The sequence below is a fragment of the Rattus norvegicus genome, chromosome 4 (assembly GCF_021556685.1).
Source record: "Rattus norvegicus strain SHRSP/BbbUtx chromosome 4, alternate assembly SHRSP_T2T, whole genome shotgun sequence".
NCBI classification, from domain to species: Eukaryota; Metazoa; Chordata; class Mammalia; order Rodentia; family Muridae; genus Rattus; species Rattus norvegicus.
In genome coordinates this window covers 52,618,447-52,636,263 of record NC_141537.1, presented here as the reverse complement: position 1 = coordinate 52,636,263, position 17,817 = coordinate 52,618,447, and the positions used below count along the sequence as shown (strand labels likewise).

The 17,817-nt window shown below is 41.2% G+C and overlaps 1 protein-coding gene across 14 annotated transcripts in view; it reads left to right on the top strand.

The window, feature by feature from the left end:
* The window catches only part of Cadps2 (calcium dependent secretion activator 2), a 535,166-nt gene that overhangs the window by 487,741 nt on the left and 29,608 nt on the right, over positions 1-17,817 (top strand).

The following is a 17,817-nucleotide window of genomic DNA, read 5'->3' as shown; positions in this document are numbered from 1 at the left end:
AACTTGGGAGCTGTCCGAAAGTTCGCCATGAGAACTTGGCATTAGAGCTTCAGGGAGAACTTTACAACCCTCTGGGATGGAATAGACAATGCCTGACTCTATATAGATAAAACAGTACTTGGTCTTCTTGATCTTTATGTGAAGGTTCTAAACAGTTTCCAGTAGCAATTAGAATAACAATAAAGGTTCAGTAAACTCTGTTTGTAAAAACAAACTTAGCAGGTCAATTGTAACTTGTTTAAACACTGGATTTTTCAAAGACCTCTTTGGAAATAATGTATGAAATCATGGAATAAACCCATAAACCAATTTAGGATTGTGTTTTTAAGATGTACTGAGTTAACTTGGGTTTTGAATTCTATTACTATCACATTCAAATATATGGGCTATAGATAATTAAAGCATAGGCTAACCTAATTATGATTTCAAGCGTATGTTATCAATTTTTGCACAATTAGAGCGTGGCAAATGTCCTTAAACCTAGCAAATCCTAGATATCCCTGTGCCTGAGCATCCTCAGAGTGGAGCACTGATGTGAGTTGTGATTGGCACGACTGCTTAGAATCCTTGAACAATGGCTATAGGTGGCTTAGTTTTAGAATGCTTACATGCATCTCGTCACCGGTATGACTAATGTCATAATATCTTTTGAAATTAATGTATTTATTCACTTTATATCCTGGTCGCAGCCCCCTCCCTCTTCCCCTCTCAGTCCCACCTTACAACTCCTCTATTCCTCTGACCCCTTCCCCCCTCCTCAGAAAAGGGGCACACGCTCCCACCCCTGGTACCAGCGCTGGTACTAGCACCTCAAGTAGCATCGTTACTAAGTGCATCCTCTCCCACTGAGCAGACAAGGCAGCCCAGGTAGGGGAAAGAGATCCAAAGGCATCCTCTGGGCAACGGAGTCCATGTCAGAGATGACTCTGATCCAATCGTTAGGGGACCCACATGAAGACCAAGCTGCATATCTACTATGTATGTGTAAGATGCCTAGGTCCAAACTATACATGCTCTTTGGTGTTAGTTCAGCCTCTGTGAGAACCCACGGGCCCAGGTTAGTTGGCTCTGTAGGTCCTCCTGTAGAGTCTTAGACTCCTCTGGGTCCCACAATCCTTCCCATGACTCTCCTACAGGACTCCCTGAGCTCCTCCTAATGCTTGGCTGTGGTCTCTGTATCTGTTTTCATCAGCTACTGGATGAAGTACCTCAGAAGAGAGTTATGCCAGGCCCCTATCTGCAAGCATAGCAGTGTATCATTAACAGAATCATGGGTTGACTTTCTCCCATGGGGTAGGTCTCAGGTTGGGCCCATCATTGCTTGGCCATTTCCCTAGGCATCTTATAGGCAGGGCTAATTTTGGGTCAAGGAGTTTGTGGGTGGCTTGGTGTTCCCCTTGCCCCTCTGAAAGCCCTACCTGGCTATAGCAGGTGGCCATTTCAGGCTCCATATCCCCTGTGCTAGGAGTCTTAACTAGAGTCACACCCATATCCTCCCAGGAGCCTCCCCTGTCCCAGGACTCATGCTAACTCCAGAAATTCTCCCTACTGATTTTCCTTCTCTCTACCACCCCCTCCAACCTCCTCAAGCCATTTCTCCCCATACCTGATCTTCACCCCATCCCCCTCTTTGTCCCCTGTCCCATCCACTTCCCTTTGTCCATTCACTTCCAATGTCTATTTTATGCCCCCTTCTATGTGAGAATCAAGCATCCTCCCTTGGCCCATGGTTGTAACTTAGTTTTTTGGGTCTGTGGATTATAGCAATGGTTATCCTGTACTTTATGGCTACTGCCCACTTAGTGAGTACATACAATACATGTCTTTCTGGGTCTAGGTTACTTCACTCAAGATGATGTTTCCTAGTTCCATCCAGTAGCCTGCAGATTTTATGATGTCCTTGTTTTTAATGGCTGAGTAGTATGCCACTGTGTTGTTTCCACTTTCTGGCTACTAAAAATAAAACTGCTGTGAATGAACATAGTAGAGTTCTGGTATGGTGGAACATCTTTTGGACATGTACCCAACAGTAATATAACTGGGTCTTGAGGTAGATCTATTCCCAATTTTCTAAGAACCTGCCAAATACACTTCCAAAGTGGTTGTACAAGTTTGCACTCCCACCAGCAATGGAGGAGTGTTTCCATTGCTCCACATCCTCGACAGCACATGCTGTCGCCTAACATTTTGCTATTAGTCATTCTACAGTGTATAGGTGGATTCTCCAACTCGTTTTGATTTGTGTTTCCCTGATGACTAAGAGCACTGAACATTCCTTTAGGTGCTTCTTAGCCGTTAGAAAATTCTCTGTTTACCTCTGTACCCTAATTTTTTAATAAATTTTTATTTACATTTCAAATGTTATCCCCTTTCCCGATTTCCCCTCCAGAAAGCCCCTAGCCAATCCCCTCTCCCCCTGCTTCTATGAGGGTATTCCCCCACACCCACCCAACCCTTACAGGCTCCCTGCCCTGACATTCCTCTACACTGGGGAATCGAACCTTGGCAGGACCAAAGGCTTCTCCTCCCATTGATGCTCAACAAGGCCATCCTCTGCTACATATGCAGCTGGATCCAGGGGTCTGTTCATGTGTACTCTTTGGATGGTGATTTAGTCCCTGGGAGCTCTGATTGGTTGGTATTGTTCTTATGAGGTTGCAAACTCCTTCAGCTCCTTCAATCCTTTCTCTAACTCCTCCATTGGAGACCCTGTTCTCAGTTCAATGGTTGGCTGCAAGCATCTGCCTCTGTATTTGTCAGGTTCTGGCAGAGCCCCTCAAGAGACAGCTATATCAGGCTCCTGTCAGCCTGCACTTCTTAGCATCTGCAATATTATCTGGGTTTGGTGGCTGTATGTATATGGGCTGGATCCCAACGTGGGGCAGTCTCTGGATGGCCATTTTTTCAGTCTCTGCTCCAAACTTTATCTCTGTATTTCCTCCTGTGAATATTTTTGTTCCCACTTCTAAGAAGGACTTACTTTGGTTGTCCTACCTCTTGAGCATCATGTGGTCTGTGGATTATATCTTGAGTAATACAAGCTTTTGGGCTAATATCCATTTATCAGTGAGTGCACACCATGTGTGTGTTTTTTTGTGATTAGGTTACCTCACTCAAGATGATATACTCTAGTTCCATCCATTTGCCTATGAATTTCATGAAGCCATTGTTTTTAATAGCTGAGTAGTACTCCATTGTGTAAATGTACCACATTTTCTGTATCCATTCCTCTGTTGAAGGACATCTGGGTTCTTTCCAGCTTCTGGTTTTTATAAATAGGGCTGCTGTGAACATAATAGAGCATGTGTCCATGTTATATGTTAGAGAATCTTTTGGGTATATGCCCAGGAGTGTTATAGCTGGGTCCTCAGGTAGTACTATGTCCAATTTTCTGAGGAACCTCCAGACTGATTTCCAGAATGGTTGTACCAGCTTGCAATCCCACCAACAATGGTGGAGTCTTCCTCTTTCTCCACATCCTCGCCAGCATCTGCTGTCACCTGAGTTTTGATCTTAGCTATTCTGACTGGTGTGAGGTGGAATCTCAGGGTTGTTTTGATTTGCATTTCCCTGATGACTAAGGATGTTGAATATTTCTTTAGGTGCTTCTCAGCCATTCAATATTCCTCATTTGAGAATTCTTTGTTTAGCTCTGTACCCCATTTTTAATAGGGCTATTTGATTCTCTGGAGTCTAACTTCTTGAGTTCTTTGTATATATTGGATATTAGCCCTCTATGGGATGTAGGTATTGTAGAGATCTAATGACACTGACCTTTGCCTTACAGAAGCTTTGCAATTTTATGAAATCCCATTTGTCGATTCTTAATCTTAGAGCATAGGCTATTGGTGTTTTGTTCAGGGAATTTTCCCTAGTGCCCATGTATTCGAGACTCTTCCCCACTTTTTCTTCCATTAGTTTAAGTGTATCTGGTTTGATGTGGAGGTCCTTGATCCACTTGGACTTGAGTTTTGTACAGGGCGATAGGGTTACTTAGCTTGTTGCTGTTTGATTTCTTGAGTTCTTTGTATATTTTGGATATTAGTCTTCTGTCTGAAATAGGGTTAGTGAAGATCTTTTCCCATTCTGTAGGCTGCCATTTTGTCCTATTAAGGATGTCCTTAGCCTTGTAGAAGCTTTTCTGTTTCATTAGATCCCAGTTATTAATTGTTGATCTTAGTGCCTGAGCTGTTGGTGTTCTATTCAGAAAGTTGGCTCCTTTACCAATTATTTCAACACTGTTCCCTACTTTCTTTTCTGTTAGATTTAGTGTATCCAGTTTTATGTTGAGGTCTTTGATCCACTTGGACCTGAGTTTTGTACAGCGTGATAAATATGGATCTATTTGTATTCTTCTACATGCAGACATCGAGTTTTACCAGCACCATTTGTTGAAGATACTTTCTCTTTTTTCACTGTATGGTTTTGGCTTCTTTGTAAAATGTCAAGTGCCCATTGGATTTATTCATTTCCTTCGCCAGTTTAATTGTATTTTCCTGTATTTCGTTAAGGGATTCTTTCATTTCCTCTTTGAAGGCTTTTTATCATCTTTATAAGATTGTATTTTTAAGGTCACCTTCTTATGCTTTGGCTGTGTTAGGATATCCAAGGCTTGCTGTATTAGGATAGCTGGGCCCTGGTGCTGCTATATCCTTCTGTCTTTTGTTGGTTATGTTTGTAAGCTGGCCTTTAGCCATCTGGTTGTCCCTGGTGTTGGCTGGATGTTCCTGATGCCAACTGGACCCTTTGGGGAACCAGGCAAAGCCTTGGTTCTCACAATGGATCTCAGGGCACAGCATGCAGCTCACCTGTGCTTGCTGTGCTCCAGGTAGAACCAAATCTTCCTGAGGCCCCTCCCAAAGACTCCCCTGGAAAGGGAGGCAGAACAGTGAGTCTGTGGTTAGAGCTTGGGGACAGAGCATGGTTCACCTCTGCTGGCCACGCCCCAGTTGGACATGCCATGCAGGGATAAGGCATGGGGATGTATAACTGGGTGCTCCCTCCATTTGCTGAGGCTTCTTTGGAATCTTTTACTTACAGTATGACTCTCAAGAAGGCTTTGCACTCTGTCCGCTGGTACTTAGAGTCAGTGCTGAGAAATAAATACATGCATAAAGGTGAGAGTGGGAGAGTTAAGGGGAAGGTTTTATATTTTGTCTCCAGAAAGGCAGGCATTCATACACACGTGTGCACTTCATTGGACTACTTATGCATCTCATATCATGAATTTTTTTGTATCTTGTATTTCAGTAGGATAGGATATCATAAGTATTTGTGTCTCTGGAGTTTTTGAAGCTTTCAATTTGACTATGAACTAGATGGTCGTTACTTCATAAAATGTTAGCTGAGAGAGGCAGAAAGTGCTTAATTCATTCTCCTCAGAGCAAAAGGGTCATCCTTTGACATCTTCCTCAAAGAATCTCTGAGGTCTCTTTAGCTATTTCAGTGATTGCAAACTGGCGGTTAGGCAGCCTCCTCTTCAGCATCATAGACTGACCTGCATTTCCATGAAGGATGCCTATCAATCCTATTTCTGCCATTTCTTCATCAGGGAAGTCCTTAAAATACATGCTGATCTTTATCACCACTCCTCTCCCCAAGAGCATCAGTGCTATTCAATTGCACTTATTATCTGAATAATTCATATTATTAGGATTAAAATCCCTTAAGTATTCACTGAAACCACTGTGAAGATTGTGTTTAGAATGAATCAGACCATGGGCATTCTTTTTCTTTTTTAATATTTAAAATTTTTAAGTTGGATATTTTATTTATTTACATTTCAAATATAACACCCTTTCCCGGTTTCCTCTTCAGAAAAATCCTATCCCCTACTCCTAACCCCTGCCTCTATGAGGGAATTCCCTCACCCACCCACTGACTCCTTCCCACCTTCCAACCCTGACATTTCCCTACACTGGATCATCCAGCCTTGACAGGACCAAGGTCTTCTCCTCCCATTGATGCCCAACAAGGCCATCCTCTGCTACATGTATGGAAGAAGCCATAGGTCCATACCTGTGTTCTCTTAGGATGGTGGTTTAGTCCCTGGGAGCTCTGGTTGGTTGGTATTTTTGTTCTTACAGGGTTGCAAACCCCTTCAGCTCCTTCAGTCTTTTCTCTAACTCCTTCATTGTAGATCCTGTTCTCAGTTCAGTGGTTGCAAGTATCTGCCTCTGTATTTGTCAGGCTCTGGCAGAGCCTCTCAGGAGACAGCTATATTAGGCTCCTGTCAGCATGCACCTCTTGGCATCTGCATTATTGTCTGGGTTTAGTGGCTATATGTTATATGGGCAGGATCCCCAGGTGAGGCAGTCTCTGGGTGTCCTTTCCTACAGTCTCTGCTCCACATTTCCTCTTGTGAGTATTTTTGTTCTGCCTTCTAAGGTCTGAAGGATCCACATTTTGGTCTTCCTTCTTGAGCTTCATGTGATTTGTGAATTGTATCTTGGGTATTCCAAGGTTTGGGGCTAAAATCCGCTTATCAGTGAGTATATATCATGTGTGTTGATTTGTGACTGGGTTTCCTCACTCAGGATGATATTTTATAGTTTGCCTAAGGATGTCATGAAGTCATTGTATTTAATAGCTAAGTATAAATGTACCACATTTTCTGTATCCATTCCTCTGTGAAGGGCATCTGGGTTCTTTCCAGCTTCAGGTTATTATAAATAAGGCTGCAAAGAACATAGTGGAGCACGTGTCCTTGTTATATGTTGAAGAATCTTTTGGGTATATGCCCAGGAGTGGTATAACTGAGTCCTCAGGTAGTACTATGTCCAGTTTTCTGAGGAATCTCCAGACTGATTTCCAGAGTAGTTGTACCAGCTTACAATCCCACCAACAATGGAGGAGTGTTCCTCTTTTTCCATATCCTGGCCTGCAACTACTGCCACCTAAGTTTTTGATCTTAGCCATTCTCACTGGTGTGAGGTGGAATCTCAGGGTTGTTTTGATTTGCATTTCCCTGATGACTAAGGATGTTGACCATTTCTTTAGGTGCTTCATAGCCATTCCATATCCCTCAGTTGAGAATTCTTTGTTTAGCTCTATACTCCAATTTCAATAGGGTTATTTGATTCTCTGGAGTCTAACTACTAGAGTTCTTTTTGTACATTGGATATTATCACTCTATCAGATGTAGGATTGGTAAAGATCTTTTCCCAATCTGTTGTTTGACAAGAGATTTGTCCTATTGACAGTGTCCTTTGCCTTACAGAAGCTTTGCAATTTTATGAGATCCCACTTGTCTATTGTTGATCTTAGAGCATAAGCCATTGGTATTCTGTTCAGGAAATTTTTCCCTAGACCCATATGTTCTAGGCTTTTCCCCATTTTTTCTTCTGTTAATTTCATTGTATCTAGTTCTATGTGGAGGCCCTTGATCCACTTGAACTTGAGCTTTGTAGAAAGCAATAAGAATGGATCTGTTTGCATTCTTCTACATAGTGACTACCAACTGAACCAGCACCATTTGTTAAAAATACTGTCCTTTTTCCACTGGATGGTTTTAGCTCCTTTGTCCACAATCAAATTACCATAGTGGGTTCATTTCTACATCTTCAATTTTATTCCATTGATCTACCTGCCTGCTTCTGTACAAATACAAGAAGTTTTTATCACTATTAATTACTCTGTAATACAGCTTGAGATCAGGGATGGTGGTTCCCCCAGAAGTTCTTTTATTGTTGAAAATACTTTTTCACTATCATGTGTTTTTGTTATTCCAAATGAATTTGCAAATTGCTCTTTCTAACTCTATGAGGAATTGAGTTGTAATTTTGATGGAGATTGCATAGAATCTGTAGATTGTTTTCAGCAGATGGCCAGTTTTACTATATTAATCCTCCCAGTCCATGAGCATGGGCGATCTTTCCATGTTCTGAGATCTTCAATTTCTTACTTCAGAAACTTGAAGTTCTGTTCATACAGATTTTTCACTTGCTTGGTTAGAGTCACACTGAAGTATTGTATATTACTTTTTGCTATTGTGAAGAGTGTCATTTCACTAATTTCTTTCCCAGTCTGTTTATCCTTTGAGTAGAGGAAGTCTACTGATTTATTTGAGTTAATTTTATACCCAGACACTTTGCTGAAGTTCTTTATCAGGTTTAGGAGTTCTCTGGTGGAATTTGGGGGGATCACATAAGTATACTATCTTATTGTCTACAAATAGTGATATTTTGACTTCTTCCTTTCCAATTTTTAGCCCTTTGATCTCCTTTTGCTCTCTAATTGCTTTGCCTAGGATTTCTAGTACTATATAGAATAAGTAGGGAGAGAGTGGGCAGCCTTGTCTAGTCCCTGATTTTAGTGGGATTGCTTCAAGTTTCTCTCCATTTAGTTTGATGTTAGCTAATGGTTTGCTGTATATGGCTTTTACTATGTTTAGGTATGGGCCTCGAATTCCTGATCTTTCCAAGACTTTCCCCATTAAGGGGTGTTGTAATTTGTCAAATGCTTTCTTAGCATCTAATGAGATGACCTGTGGTTTTTATTTTGAGTTTGTTTACATAGTGGATTACAATGATGGATTTCTGTGTTTTGGGCCATCCCTGCATCCCTGGGATGAAGTCTACTTGATCATGTTGGATGATCGTTTTGATGTGTTTTTTTTTACTCAGTTTACAAGAATTTTATCGAGTATTTCTGTATTGATATTCATAAGAGTATTTGGTCTGAAGTTCTCTTTCTTTGTTGAGTCTTTGATTTGGGTATAAGCATAATTGTAGCTTCATAGAACAAATTGGGTAGCCTTCCTTCTCTTTTTGTTCTGTGGAACACTTCGAAGAGGATTGTTATTACGTCTTCTATGAAGGGCTGATAGAATTCTGCACTATACCCATCTGGTTCTGGGATGGTATTTTATTTTGTTTTGTTTTGGGGGGATGGTTTTTGTTTTTTGTTTGGGAGACTCTTAATGGAGGCTTCTATTTCTATAGAAATAGGCTATGAGACGGGTTAGATGGTTGATGTGATTCTGATTTAACTTTGGAACCTGGTGTCTGTCTAGAAAATTGTATATTTCATTCAGATTTTCCAGTTTTGTTGAGGATAGGTTTTTTGTAGTAGGATCTTATGATTTTTTTTTTAGTTTTCCTGGTTTCTGTTGTTCTGTCTCCCTTTTCATTTCTCATTTTGTTAATTTGGATTCTCTCTCTGTGCCCTCTGTTTAGTCTGGCTAAGGGCTTAATTATCTTGCTGATTTTCTCAAAGATCAAGCTCCTGGTTTTGTTGATTCTTTGCATAGTTCTTTTTGTTTCTACTTGGTTGATATCAGCTCTGGGTTTGATTATTTCCTGCCATCTACTCCTCTCGGGTGTATTTGCTTCTTTTTGTTCTAGAGTTTTCAGGTGTGCTGTCAAACTGCTAAGGTATGCTCCCTCCAGTTTTTAGAGGTACTCAGAGCTATGAGTTTTTCTCTTAGCCCTGCTTTCATTGTATCCCATAAGTTTGGGTATGTTGTGCCTTTCATTTTCATTAAATTCTAGGACGTCTTTAATTTCTTTATTTCTTCCTTGACCAAATTGTCATTGAATAGAGCATTGTTCAGCTTCTGGGTATATGTGGAAATTCTACTGTTATTGAAGAAAAGCCTTAATCTATGACGATCTGATAGGATGCAATGGGATCATCATTTCAATCTTCTGGTATCTGTTGAGGCCTGTTTTGTGACCAATTATATAGTCAGTTTTGAAGAAGGTACCGTGAGGTGCTGAGAAGAAGGTATATTCTTTTGTTTTGGGAAGAAATGTTCTACATATATCTGTTAAATCCATTTGGTTCATAACTTCTGTTAGTTTCACTGAGTCTCTGTTTAGTTTCTGTTTCCATGATCTGTCCATTGATGAAAGTGGGTGTTGAAGTCTCCCACTATTATTGTGTGAGGTACAATATGTACTTTGAGTTTTACTGAAGTTTCTTTTATGAATGTGGGTACCCTTGCATTTGCAGCATAGATATTCAGAATTGATTGTTCATCTTGTTAGATTTTTTTTTATAATTATGGAATGTCCTTCCTTATCTTTTTTGATAACATTTGGTTGAAAGTTCATTTTATTCCATATTAGACTGGCTACCCCAGCTTTTTCCTTGGAATCATTTGCTTGGAAAATTTTTTTCCAGCCTTTTACGCTGTCTATCTTTGTCACCAAGGTGCATTTTTCTGTATGCAGCAAAATGTTGGGTCCTGTTCAGGAATCCAGTCTGTTAGTCTATGTCTTTTTATTGGGGAATTGAGTTCACTGATATTAAGAGATATTAAGAAAAAGTAATTGTTTCTTTCTGTTATTTTTGTTGTTAGAGGTAGAATTATGTTTGTGTTGCTATCTTCTTTGGGTTTGTTGAAAGATTACTTCCTTGCTTTTTCTAGGGTGTAGTTTCCCTCCTTGTGTTAGAGTTTTGCATCTATTCTCCTTTGTAGGGATGGCTTTGTGGAAAGATACTGTATAAATTTGGTTTTGTCATGGCATATCTTGGTATCTCCATCTATGTTATTTGATAGTTTTGCTGGATATAATAACCTGGGCTGCCATTTGTGTTCTCTTAGGATCTGTATGACATCTGCCCAGGATCTTCTGGCTTTCAGAGTCTCTGTTGAGAAGCTGGTGTAATTCTGATAGGTCTGCCTCTATTATGTTACTTGACATTTTTCCCTTACTGCTTTTAATATTCTTTCTTTGTTTTGTGCATTTGGTGTTTTGATTATTATGTGACAGAAGGAATTTCTTTTCTGGTCTAGTCCATTTGGAGTTTTGTAGGTTGCTTGTATGTTCACGGGCATCTCTTTCTTTAGGTTAGGGAAGTTTTCTTCTATAATTTTGTTGAAGATATTTACTGGCCCTTTAAGTTGGGAATCTTCACTCTATTCTATACCTATTATCTTTAGGTTTGGTCTTCTCACTGTGTCCTGGATTTCCTGTATGTTTTGGTCCAGTAGCTTTTTCTGTTTTACATTATCTTTGACAGTTGTGTTGATGGAATCTTCTGCTCCTGAGAGTCTCTCTTCTATCTCTTGTATTCTGTTTGTATGCTTGTATCTACAGCTCCTTGTCTCTTCCTTTGGTTTTCTATATCCAGGGTTGTCTCCCTTTGTGCTTTCTTTATTTCCATTTTCAATTCCTTCACCTGTTTGATTGTGTTTTCCTGTAATTCTCTCAGGGATTTTTGTGTTTCCTCTCTAAGGGCTTCTACTTGTTTACTTGTTTTTTCCTGCATTTCTCTAAGGGAGTTCTTTATGTCTTCTTGAAGTCCTCCATCATCATGATCAAATGTGATCTTAAATCTAGATCTTGCTTTTCTGGTGTGTTTGGATATTTAGTGTTTGCTTTGGTGGGAGAATTGGGCTCTGATGATGCCATGTAGTCTCGTTTTTGTTGCTTGGGTTCCTGTGCTTTCCTCTCACCATCAGGTTGTCTCTGGTGTTACTTGTTTTGCTATTTCTGACATTGTCTTGACCTTCCTATAAGCCTGTGCGTCAGGAGTGCTGTAGACCTGTTTTCTTGTTTTTTTTCAGCCAGTTATGGGAACAGAGTGCTCTGCTCTCAGACGTGTAGTCGTTCCTGTCCACCGGCTTTCAGCTGTCCCTGTGTGCGGAAACCAGAAGGGCCTGCCCCTACTTCTCCTAGGTCCCTGTGCGCAGGGGGCCCAGATGGTGCTAGGTGTTTTCCTCTAGAGTCAGAAATGTGGGCAGAGAATATTCTCCTCTGGTTTCCCAGGCGCGTCTGCCCCTGTGAAGGTCAAACTCTCCCCAGCACGGGATTTGGGTGCAGGGAGCTGTTTGAGCAGGTCCTTTCAGATCCAAGCATAGTCTGGACCACAGAGCTCCTGCAGCTTGACTGCTACAATCTTCCCACGCCCAGAGGCACTATATAGTTTCCTCTTGGGCCAAGGATGTAGACAAAGAAGTGGCAGCCTGTCCTGCTCTGCAGTCTCAGGATTGTCCACACTTCTGGGTGATCTGCTCTCTTTCTCCCATGGGGTTTGGGGGCAGGGAGCTTTGGGCCAGGATCAGCAAGGTCCAAGCGCCAGCTAGAAACTGGAAGTGTTTGGTCCCAGAGGAATTTTGTCTTTGTGTGTCCTGAGTCCACCAGGCAGGTCACTTGGAGCAGAAAAGTTGGTCTTACCTCTGGTCTCGGGCCTGAAGTCCTTTCCTAGGTTTTCTATCTCCAGGGTTGCCTCCCTTTATGCTTTCTTTGTTGTTTCTATTTCCATTTTTAGATCCTGAATGTTTGGGTTTTTTTTTTTCTAATTCCTTCACCTATTTGTTTGTGTTTTCCTGCAATTCTTTAAGGGATATTTGTGTTTCCTCTTTAAGTGCTTCTATGTATTTACCTGTGTTCTCCTGTAGTTCTTTAAGGGAGTTATATATGTCCCTCTTAAAGTCCTCTGTCATTATCATCAGATGTGATTTTAAATGGTTTTCTAATGTGTTGGGGTATCCAGGACTTGCTACATTGGGAGAACTGGGTTCTGATGATGCCCAGTAGCCTTGGTTTCTATTGCTTATGTTCTTGTGCTTGACTCTCACCATCTGGTTACATATGGTGTTAACTAGTTTTACTGTCTCTGACTGGAGCTTGTCCCTCCTGTGAGCCTATGAGCCTGTTATCTTAGGTATGTCAGCACTCTGGGAGGGATTTGGGTAAGAAGAGCTGTGGCACAGCCTTAGCTCTGGGGCACAGATGGTGACTGGATTGCGACCATTGGCATTCTTAATGAAACTGTGCATCCCAAACCTCCATCAGCTCAGAGTCTGAGGATAAATTAGTATGTAGACATGCTAAATTAAGCAATGTTATGTGGCCATTCCCAAGTTCCTCAACATACCTACCACTGTCTTAGATGATTTGCAGGTGTCATAGTCACTACCCAATCAAGTTACTCCTTGGAACAGAGCTATCTGTTTCATAGAGGTGTCCTGTCCAGGACCAATTGCCAGTGGATGCATATTTCCCTCAGATCTGGACCTTGGGATTTTATTGCAAACATCTATTAATTTTAAAATTATGATGTTCTGCTAGTATTATTATTATTTATGCTCATGACCCAGCAAGTTTATCTATCTGAACTAGTCTTTTAAGAAAAATCCATTGAGAAAAGGAGGTACTCGCCCCATTTTTATAAAAAACCAAGACATCATAGAACCATATACAAATAACAAATGTATGTATCCTTCAAAGGAAAATATAAAAGAAAATATAAAGGGCCTTGGGTTTAGTGGCGAATATCTAAAATACAACACCGAAATCATAGTCTATGGAAGGAACTGATGAGTTAAACTTTAAAAAATTGACAAGTGAGGGTGGAGAGATGACTTGCCACTGACCCCAAAATCCTGAATCCAGTCACTAAAACCTACATGGAAAAAGAAAAGAACTCCCCCTGCCATGTTTCCTCTGACCTCAAAACACTCACACACACATATCACACACACACACACACACACACACACACCCGCACATGTACATTAATGTTTTTTAAAAAATCCTTTAAAAATAAAATGTATGTCAACCTATGGCATAGGTAAGATGTAGCTAAAAGCACTGTACGTTTTCAGTGGCAGGAAGGGTAACAAGGTGACTCGGTGGTTAAGGCAGCTGGCATCAAGCCAGATGACTTGAGTTTAATCCTCAGATTACAGATAGTGTGGGAAAGAACCAGCTCCCAAAAGTTGTCCTCTGACCTGCACACATGCGTGCACACACCCCGCACATATACACATAAACACATGCATACACTATAAATAAGCTAAGATGTAATAAAATGATAATTAGAAAGGGATGGGAGGCTAGGCTACACCCCAGTCGGTAAAAGCACTTATTTCTCAAGTGTGGGGACTTGGGTTCAATCCGGATCCCTAGAACCAACATAAAGCCAGATATGATCTAGCTTATGTCCAATCTCAGCATTCCTACAGCAGGACAGAGACAGAGATGAAAGTCCCCAGAAGAATGGGGGCTAGCCTGGCAAATCCAGCAGTGAACACCAAAAGAGAGACCATGCCTCAAATAAGGTCGTGAGGGTGAGAACCGGTGCCCACCACTGTCCCCTGACCTCCACAGGAACACGATGGCAGTCAGCAGCCCCAGTCATTCTCAGGAGCATGCACACACAGCAAACATACGAAGTGAAGTAATAAATAAAAGCCTTTGTAAAGTACCATTTAAAGCAATTATGCAGGGAATTTTTTTTTAAATCAAATAGCGTGGTTCCTTAGGGGAGCCAGACTGCCTGTGCCTGGCTTCTCCCTCCAACACTCTGCTTATAATATCAGTGTAACCCTGGGCACCAATTTCTTTGTCTATTAAATGAAGATATAATTATACCTCTTACAGGCTTATTGTGAGTAAGTACTTCCCAGGCTTCCTAGAGTGCAATTAGTACTCAGTAAATGTTAGTTATTATCATACATTACCATTGATTAGAAAATAAAATCTAGTGGCTACATTCTACAAAATCGGTGTTCATGGGTGCTAGCTGTATGGCCAGGGACAGGTAACAGAAGTCATTTACAAACAGCATACCTTTTTAACTTTCCTGTAGAAAGTGGCTATAAGAGTTAAGGGTCTCATCCAAGAAACTTGGAAACAGTAGATTGTGAGGATAAAAGGGGACTGGGGGAGTGTGTTTATCCTGAAAGGAACTGAACGTAAGAGACAAGACACCCAGTTTACCATCAGCGTTCTCTTCAGTAGCAATTCTTTCTAACATTCCCGCTTTATGCTCATTGCCACACATGTGGAATTTTAAAGCTCCCCAAATGTGGTTTAAACTTAGCTCTGGATCACAAATGACATAAAGTCCAGCATCTGGTTTCAGGTTCCTCTTTAGGCCACTGTCAGTGCCACACCTGTGGCTTCCATTTTTCTTTCTTGGCACTGAGGATACTAATGTCATCTCTGTGCCACTTTGTGGGGCCATTATGAAGATCCAAGTTGTATGCTAGCTTACTTTGTATAGCCCAGGCTGGCCTCAAACTCGTGATCCTCCTGCCTCTGCCTTCTTCAGCAAATCCTACCAGCAGGCATCACCACCATCAACTGCTAGCTTGCTTTGTAAATGTAGGGCATATTTGAAATATCTGCGATCAGGGGCAGGGGCAAGATCTTAGTAAACTGTTTACCATGCAAGCATGAATTCCTCAGTTTTCTTTTCCAGAACACCTATGAAAAACCCATGTACAGAGGTAGTGACTCACCCTGACTGGAAAAAAAGATAGGTTGATAGTTCTTGGAAAAGAATACTAGAATACTAGTATTCATGTGCAGTAGAACACACATGCATACACACATACAAATATATGTGTGTATATACATAGGTACATGCATATATACATGTACATACATATAAAAAGCTGTCAGTGTATGTGCATACATAAAATGTCAGTGCTCCATATATGTGTGTATAAAATATACATATATGTATACATACATTTCTATCAAGCACTGACACTGTGTTCCTCTTTTTTCACATATGTGTTTCTGATAGGGTATATTATTTAGATGAGGTCACCTAAACATTAAGTCCTTTACAACAGAGGGAGAGCCAGGCAGGAGTTGGGGAACACCCCTTCCCTGGCAGGACCTGTGTGTTCACAGGTGTGTGTGTGTGTGTGTGTGTGTGTGTGTGTGTGTGTGTGTATACATATATAAAACCTTCTCTGTGTGCATGTGTTCCTAAGTATATAAATACACCCTGCTCAGTCCATATGCTGGCTGTATGTATATGATCTCAGGGCTGACCAGTTGATATTGGATAATCGGTTGGTGGGCTCTTCCCTGGGAGGCCGGTTTCTCCAGCCGTCAGCATTCCTTGGTTGCTTGTAGTTCTTTGACTTTTCAACATGGCTGCCTAAACAGGACCTGAACAAGAGCCACACCAGTGAGCAGGCAGACACCGAAGGGGACGAGCTCAGGGTGCCTCAGCCAGGCTATTCCTCTAACATTTTAAATGACCTTTTCTCGGAAAGATTTCCTCCAGGAAAAAGATCAAAACTGCTGATGTATAAGCACACACGCATGCTCGTGACTGTGTCTAGCCATGCTGGAATATAAATGGTGTCCCTCCTTAAAAGAAACGATGCAGGGCTTTCATCTGAGCGACACCAGTGTGACCACTTCCACTACAGTGGCTCTACACATAGCACCTCATAGTGTCCGGTGCTCTCAGACTTTGTGGGAGGCTTTTGACTCTTATTGACAGCTAGGGAAGCACACACAAGGCCTTCAGAGCACACGCACCCCAGCCAAAAGATGTCCTATCTCTGAAGTCCAGGACTGCCTAAAGTCCACATTCTTAACATTTTGTTATATGCTTCAAGCCTCTTCACGTTTGGAAGAAATGTTTTAAGGTTGTGTTGTGTCATCCTTAATTCAGATTCTTTCCATTCATGTGTTGTGACGTGCGTTATGCTAGAGATGGAACCTAGGCTCTCACATATGTTAATTAGTAGAGTTAAAAAGACTAGAAAATCTATTTCAAAGTCCTGAAGGAAACAGATCCTTATAAATTTTGTTATTTAAATTTCCTCCCTCTGCCCCCTTCCGCAAGCCAGTCCTCGCTCCACAAATAAACATAGTACTTAAGTTGGCATCAATCTAGTTTGAAGGGTTTGACTTTGTTCCTTTTGGCTTTCTACACAGGTGCAATGTAATCTCGCTACTTCATAAAACAATTAAGTCTCTCTTTTTTTTAATGGTATCATCGAGGGAATACTTAACTACTTGTTGTCTTGAAATTTTTGAGAACATATGTTCAAAGCTAAATGCTTTTGAAGGCTGTAGAGTGTTTTTCACTGGAATGCAAGAAACAGAAATTGATGTGTAAATACATATATTAAACAGTTAAAAGCTGGGTTTTTTTTTATCAATTGCCAAGACACTTATATGTCCCCTATTAATCAGTTTTGAGGTTATTATCGAGCCTTGCATGCCTGAACTGGGCCACAGAGAGTCCCAGCCATACTTCCATGCCTTTCACTGTCAGTGGTAGCATTGCACCAAATGTGGCGATTCCGTCTACAGAACCTATAGAACGCCATACACAAGGGTAGCAGTTTCACACACGACCGTCTCTCTAAAGCGAGGTTCGTGTCGGATTTTTTTTCTTTTAGGATCCGAGAAGTGCACTTTTCAATTAAGTCAATTACACTGTACCTTCTAGTTCATCTTTCAGACAGGAAGGGTACCTTTAAAACTGCGTCTCCCTGTTAAACAGACACGGTGACAGCGTTTGCATAGGGTATCGTTAACCTCCAGTGGAAGGTTAAGCAGCTTCTTCCACATGTAAATCTGTTGCTGTGGAAAATGACGGCCACGTCTTACCTACCTACCCATGAATGGGGAAGTGAATGCCTGCACCTGTGGGATTAGCTAGAGCAGCAGGAAGTAAGAGCGTTTGCAGCATATAATTAGCAAGGAATCTTTTTTCCTCTCTCTTTTTAAGTGGTGTGCTCCTCTTGTTGGGTTAACTAGTAATTAATGCTTGGGGGGAAAAAGTGCAGGAGTGTGCACCCTTACTCGTTCCCTTGCCGATCTATTCAGCTGCTTATGCAACCGATGTCAGAACCTCATTTCTCCTCCGTGGATACGGATTTCTCCATGTTTGTGGAGGAATCTTTAATGTCTTAATGTCCCTGTACTATAGCTTTGATGGCCAAAATTTGCCTTTCCTGATCAGGAAATTACTTTAGGAATTCTTTATGTTTGGGAAAGCCATCCTAATAAGGTGGGAAAGTGTATGTAGTGAACCAAAGGTCTCAGAGGTTTAAACTGAAAATATGATTAAAAAAGTAATTTTAGTTGGGGATTTAGCTCA